Source organism: Rosa rugosa, chromosome 5, assembly GCF_958449725.1.
Source record: "Rosa rugosa chromosome 5, drRosRugo1.1, whole genome shotgun sequence".
Taxonomy (NCBI): Eukaryota; Viridiplantae; Streptophyta; class Magnoliopsida; order Rosales; family Rosaceae; genus Rosa; species Rosa rugosa.
The window spans coordinates 24,170,209-24,177,346 of record NC_084824.1 but is presented as its reverse complement, the minus strand read 5'-3'; positions in this window follow the sequence as shown (position 1 = coordinate 24,177,346).

Sequence of the window (7,138 nt, the reverse complement as noted above, 5' to 3'; positions counted from 1 at the left end):
CTTCCCAAAATAATATTCTTTTTCCAAAAGAAAACAACAAAAGTCACACTGTGACAAAATCATATAAATCGTTAAATTAACAATTCAAATATGATAAATCGATCCAACCTAGATAATAAAAGTCAATACACAACAAATCATATATATCTATTGTTAACCTAACAAATAGAATATGATACTTTGGTCAAACCTGGACAATAAAAGTCAACATAGTGACAAAATCATATAAATTGTTAACCTAACAAATAGAATGTGATACTTTGGTCCAACCTCGACAAAATGTGTTGGGTCGGAGTCAAAACCAAAGATATCAAAATGATATTCCAGAAATTTAAGATATGAAAATTATTGAGGTTCTAGCCATTAATTTGGCATGTCGTGGTGGAGGCTTGGGTTGACGTTAATCAATGCAGCTCATGGTCTGGGAGGCGCAGGGGCGACGTTGATCGGAGTGACACCGATCGTGTATTGCGTGGTCGGGCGGCGTAAATCTAGTTTCTGGTATCGTGCTACTGCTGGGTGAGGGACGGGGGCTGGGCCATGTCAGGCCAGGTTTTGTTGGGCTTGGAGTTGGGCTTTTTGGGGCTATTTTGGGCTACTAGGGTTTTAAATAGTTTTGCTGTTTAATTCCAATAATTTCCTATTTCTTTAGGGAGCTATACTTGTTTTTGTTCCTTAATGGGCGCTAACATGTGTAGTTTTAGGTGCTTTTTGCCTGCAGATTATGATGTTTCTTTCTGCATCTTGATAATGGAAGCTTCTGACGCACCGCAATTGAGCGCATTGGCAAAGGAAGTTTTTCATACAAAATTATCTCTTTGTAGGGTAATGTTGTAGTTTGTTAGGCTCCTTACTTTTGGGAGCTTCAAGTCTTAAGTGAATGGTGCATGATTCCCGTTTCTGGGAAATTTGTAAGTGTCGTTCTGGCCTGCGATTAATAAAATCTTCATTTACTCAAAAAAAAAAAATTAATTTGGGGAAAAAAAATAGTTATGTGTCACTCGTAGCCATTATCTTGCAAAAATTGTACAAATCTAAAAGAATATGTAGCCATTAATGATAAGCAAAATGGCTAATTTGCTATCATAGGTGTTAAAAGTTTGTTATCATTCCGTCAAATTAACTGATTGCCATTCATTCATCGATCCAAACATTAACACATGTTGATCATGTGAGGAAATTTTGGTGTTGATATATATAGAACAAATCTTATAACATGCGTTAATATTTCTCAAAATTAACCAATTTGCTATCCGTTCCATCAAATTAACTGATTTTTGTTCATTCATCGTACTAAACATTAACACGTGTTGATCATGTAAAGGCATTTCGGTGTCAAATGTTTACCAAATCAATCATATAGCACATGTTAATGTTTGGATGAAAACAAAATTGGCTAATTGGCTAATTTCACAATTGGCTAATTTTGAAATTAGAGTAGCAAATTAGTTGAAATAAAACCTAACAAATTGGTACTAAAGTAAAATCTATGGTAGCAAATAGCCTTAACCATTAGAACTATCAATATATAAAACAATAATGCTACCAAAACCAATACAATCTAAGATATGACAAAGACCCCAGTATACACAAAGAAGTTCAAGAAAACACTAATGGTACCAAAACCAATACAATCTAGATATGACAAGGACCCCACTATACACAAAGAAGTTCAAGAATAAAGAGAGAAGGGTGATGAATTACATACACTACATGCCTGGCCAAGTTCTATATTTCCCTTCTCATTCTTCGAGATCTTATCAACTTGAATTGGTGATTCAGATTTCAAATCGGGATGCTTATTGTTTGCAACGTCGTTCTTGCCCTGCTTTGGATCCATTGCGACTGCGTTTCTTCTGCTATTTTCTTTGGCTTTTATACTCCACAGTTCAGTCGGTCAACTTATGATTAGGGATTCTGAAGCCATGGAAATGGAAACCCCATATTAGGTAACTATACAAAGGGGTCCTAATTTGGGCTTAAGCTTAATCGACGTGTCCAAAATAAGTCTAATAGTTACGGGCTGAAATTATGGGCTATTTCACAATTATTAGGTTTAAAAAAACTTAAAAACATATATTTATTAGGTTTTAACTTTTTGGAGGTGGTCTGCATTTAACCCCGCCAAAACGTAAATATTGGTTGGGTTTGATCTCCAAAAACGCAGTGTGCATTTAGCCCCGCTCATATTGGTTTGGTTTGATCTCCAACCAATTAATCCGGTTCTTAAATCTAACTATTTTGACTCCTTAGCCATTTTGGAGAGCGTGTTTAGTTTTTTATATATTTTAGCAGCTGCATTATAACTTTTAACTAAATATCTCGCTCCTAAATATAGAGAGCGTGTTTAGTTTTTTATATAGTTTTTATATATCTCGCTCCTAAATATAGAGAGCGAGATAAGGCTCTCTATAATTTAAAACATTCCATTTGAGTTATCTTATGTAACTTATAAGTATATTTAAACTATTTAATCTTCATTTCAAAAATAATATAAATTCAAAACTAACTAAAATAGGAGAGTTTCTATTGGGACCTCCAAATCTGCTCACTTGACCTCACTCTATTATGAATTATTAAATGACATATATAACCTACTATAAAATGACTATTAAGGACAATAATTATACCAAAAAATATTACATTTATTTTATGTAAACTTTCCAATTCAATAATATTAGATTGTATTCCTTATTGTTTTCCTTATCTATTTTCATTTTTCAATTTCACTACATACTCATTAAAGCATTCATATATATTTAATAAGAATTAAATATATAAAAATGTATTAAGATCATGTGACATAAAAATGTATGATATATATGTTGAACGCATATTGGTGAGGGAAAACAAAATAATTCCTCTTATGACTTATGACCTAAATCTAAGTCAATCCATTATATTTGCAAAAAAAAAAAAAAAAAAATTAATCATGTGCTACAAAAAATAAAGAAAAAAAATAAACATTAAAAAAGCGAATGATTTTTTTTTTTTGAGAATAAAAACAAAAGATTTTTTTTTTTTTTTGCACAGCTAAAATAGAAAAAAAAAATTAAAAAAAAAAAACATAATAGTTCATGGCATTTTCTTACTGATTAGACATTAATTTTTGAAACTCAAGTTTGATTAAGAAATGTATATTTAGTTAAGATTTATAGAGTGATTAAATCATTGAAATAACTAAATTTTTTATTTTAAAGATAATAATTTGTTTGCAAATTATATGAGTGAGGTTATTTGAGGAAGTTGAGTGAGGTTTAGTGAATAAATTTATTATTTAAAAATGCGATAAGAGGTGTAAAAACAGTGGCGGAACCAGGATTTGAAACTTGGGGGGGGGGGTCCAGACTTGAATATAAGTTTTTGACATGACAATTTTAACTTTTATTTTTGATAAGATAGTATTATTATTTAGAAAATAAAGAAAATATGTATCAAAAACAATATCTCCATGCACAAATCATCAATTTTTTTTGTTAACCTAGCTTACAAAAAGAAAGAGATCAAATATATGTAACCGAAAGAAAGGAAAAAATCAATATATATCACTCACAAGATAATAAAGAAAGTAATTAACTCCTTGACTAGTTGACTTCATTATTTCTCAAAAAACAAAACTGTTTGTTGTTCTATTATGTTATTTATTTACTATAGCCAAGTTAAAGTTGTTTAATATGATTGGGTTGAGAATTGGGAGGGGGGTCCAGCAGTTGAATTAAACACTTTCATATGTTAATTATACACTCTTTAGCTGCAAAACATGGCATCTACAACAATCAAAGGGGGGGGGTCCGGACCCCTTCAAACCGTAACATCGGTCCGCCCCTGTGTAAAAAGTATAGAGGTCAAGTGAGTAAATTTGGAGGTTCTAATAGAAAAACTCCTAAAATAGAGAGCATTGGTACAGATGTATTTCTAAAGTGGCTAGCTAAAATGACTTTTTAGCTACTTTAACTAAAATTTGACTAAAAACTAGCTAGCATTGCTAAAGATGCTCTAACATGGACACGTGTTATTTGCTATTTTTTAAAACAGCAAAACCCATTATGTCATGCTAATTACTATAGAACTTAATTTATCATCTTGCAATTTGAATAATTTTTTGTGTAAATGCTTTTAAATTTATCATGGGCGCTCATGTACTTACTAATCGTCCAATCTTAATTTTTTTCATCAAATGTTCTATTAATTTCTAACGTGACTACTTTTTTCATAACGACATGTCATTGACATGACATTAACAAGCAAATAATAGCTTACGAGTATTTCACAAAAGTGCACAAAATAATTGATAAAATACTTAAGCATTTGAACAAAATTGATTAAAATTAGTGCTTATATGGACAGTTTTTCATCAAATATTCTATTAGTTTCTGACGTGACGTTTTTTCATAACGACATGTCATTGACATGATGACATTAACAATCAAATAATAGCTTACGAGTATTTCACCAAATTGCACAAAATAATTGATAAAATACTTAAGCATTTGGACAAAATTGATTAAAATGAGTGCTTATATGGACATTTGTGATCAATAATCAGAAACTAAAAAAAATAGATTTCTTATCCATTAATTAGTTCATAATTATAGAAGAGCACACATATGATCCATCTATTTTCATGAAATAAATAAAATGGATTAAATTATGTTTAGTCCCTGTACTATGACCATTTTTTCATTTCAGTCCCTGACATTCTCAATTAATCTGAAAAGTCCCTAACGTCAAAATTTCCGTCTGATTGGTCCCTCCCGCGTCAAATTAGGAGTTGGCTTTAGGTGAAATGTCCAATATACCCCTCTGTTATTTCTTTTTCCTTTTTAATTTCTTTTTCTCCTTTTTTTTTTCTTTTTCCTTTTTAATTTCTTTTTTTCCTTTTTTTCTTTTTTCCTTTTTTATTTTTCATTTTTCCTTTTTAATTTCTTTTTTTTCCTTTTTTCTTTTGTCTTTTTCCTTTTTAATGACCATCGTATCCTGCTGCATCGGTAGCGCCACGTCGGCGAACCAATCCAGATCGACCCGAAACCCCAAATCTTGTTCTCCACGCCGGCGGCCCTTTTTTTTTTCTTTTTCCTTTTTAATTTCTTTTTTCCTTTTCCTTTTCCTTTTTTTATTTTTATTTTTCTTTTTTCCTTTTTAATTTTTTTTCCTTTTTCTTTTCTTTTTTATTTTTATTTTTTAATGACCATCGTATCCTGCTGCATCGGTAGCGCCACGTCGGCGAACCAATCCAGATCGACCCGAATCCCCAATTATTGTTCTCCACACCGGCGGCCATTTTTCTTTTCCATCACTATTCTTCTTCTTCACTTCTGGTTTTGGTCAACTTGGCCATCAAAAACCATCATTTCAACCAGACCCAAAATCCAAATCACCATTTTGAGCAAGACTCAAAAACTTCAGGGTCTGAAAAAATGGTAGTTTTCAGTGAAAAGTTTCCAAATTGAGGCTTGATGTGGAGAGAGAAAGTGAGATTTGAGTGGGAGAGAGAGAAGTAGGTTGTGAAAACAAGAGGGGAGTGGTTTAGCGGCGAATTTCCGAGCTGATTGGGATCTGCTTGTATTTGGGAGATGGCGTCGGCGACGATGGAGGCGAGGGCGGATCCTAACAGAGGGAGATGGCTTCAGAGAAGGTAAAGAAATGATCGATCAGCTCCTAGCCTCTTGCTTTTGCTCGATGTCCATCTTTGCACAGCCAAGCTAGGACTTTGCTGGGTTTGGTTTCAATTTGGGGAGAGAAACAGATGGGTTGTGGAGTTTGGTCGGAATGAGATTGGTGGGTTGAGGAAGGAGAAAGTAGGCAAAACGAAAAGAAAAAAAAAGGAAAAAAAGAAATTAAAAAGGAACAAGAAAAAAAGAAGAAAAAGCAAAAAATAAATTAAAAAGGAAAAAAAGAAAAAAAAGGAACAAGAAAAAAAGAAGAAAAAGCCAAAAAGAAATTAAAAAGAAAAAAAGGAAAAAAAGAAATTAAAAAGGAAAAAGAAAAAAAAAGGAGAAAAAGAAATTAAAAAGGAAAAAGAAATAACAGAGGGGTAAATTGGACATTTCACCTAAGGCCAACTCCTAATTTGACGCGGGAGGGACCAATCAGACGGAAATTTTGAAGTTAGGGACTTTTCAAATTAATTGAGAATGTCAGGGACTGAAACGAAAAAATGGTCATAGTACAGGGACTAAACATAATTTAATCCAAATAAAATCCAGGTTTGGAATCAACAAGAATATGGAGTAGCAACCGCTTTAAGATGGTTTTTTCTGCATCTAATTTTACTGGGCAATTCAGTCATGTCTAAGTCCTCTGACTCCTCTCCTTTTGCCCCTCCTGGCAACGTCCAATTTTATTTCTCCACCATATTTGCCAAAGCAAACTCTTCAACAACTAGGGGGAAAGTGAATACTAGGGCAACCCCTTGTTCGAGTCCAAAAATGGGAGGAATTAGAAGTCACGTCCTTCGTAATCTATACCAGTATCGCTAAAGTAACTTCCATGCTCCAAATTTTCAAGGTTGCTGTATGCCTCTGGATCTCTTCCAATTTGCCATGCACTATCAGAATCTGTGTGCTAGCCTATATCGTGACTTTTACATCTTACATCTTATCCCATCAACCTTGAGAATAGTAGTGCTATTGAAAGATGTAAATGAAGTGTCTCCTTGATCCCTGCCTTCAAGTAATGCATTTCCTCTAATCCATCTTCTGTTATGTCTTTTTTGCTTCCGGCTATTCCTTTGTCTTCATTCTGCAACTTTTCCATGATTTTTGGATTCCTTGAAAGCTCAGACATCACCCACTCTAGGACTATTTATGTATTATCGATGCCTACCACAAAAATATCCTGCAAGAAGATTATTTAGATTAGTTAGTTAAAATGAAATCGGCGTTATCGTTATCCCACGTCCCACTTTTCTGACTTCGATCTAGTATTAGGTAAATGTTTATAATTAGAAACAAAAGTAAAAGGTGAACAAATTTGCATCTGGTCTAAACTCATAATCAACTGTGTGAACAATCTAACTAGCTAGAAACTCATAATAATTAAGAAAAGGAAAATGTTCTTAATTAATTAGTCTTCCTACAGAATTATTCTGGAGTCCAAGTTAATAAATTTATAGTTACAAACATAGACAAAAAGAGTT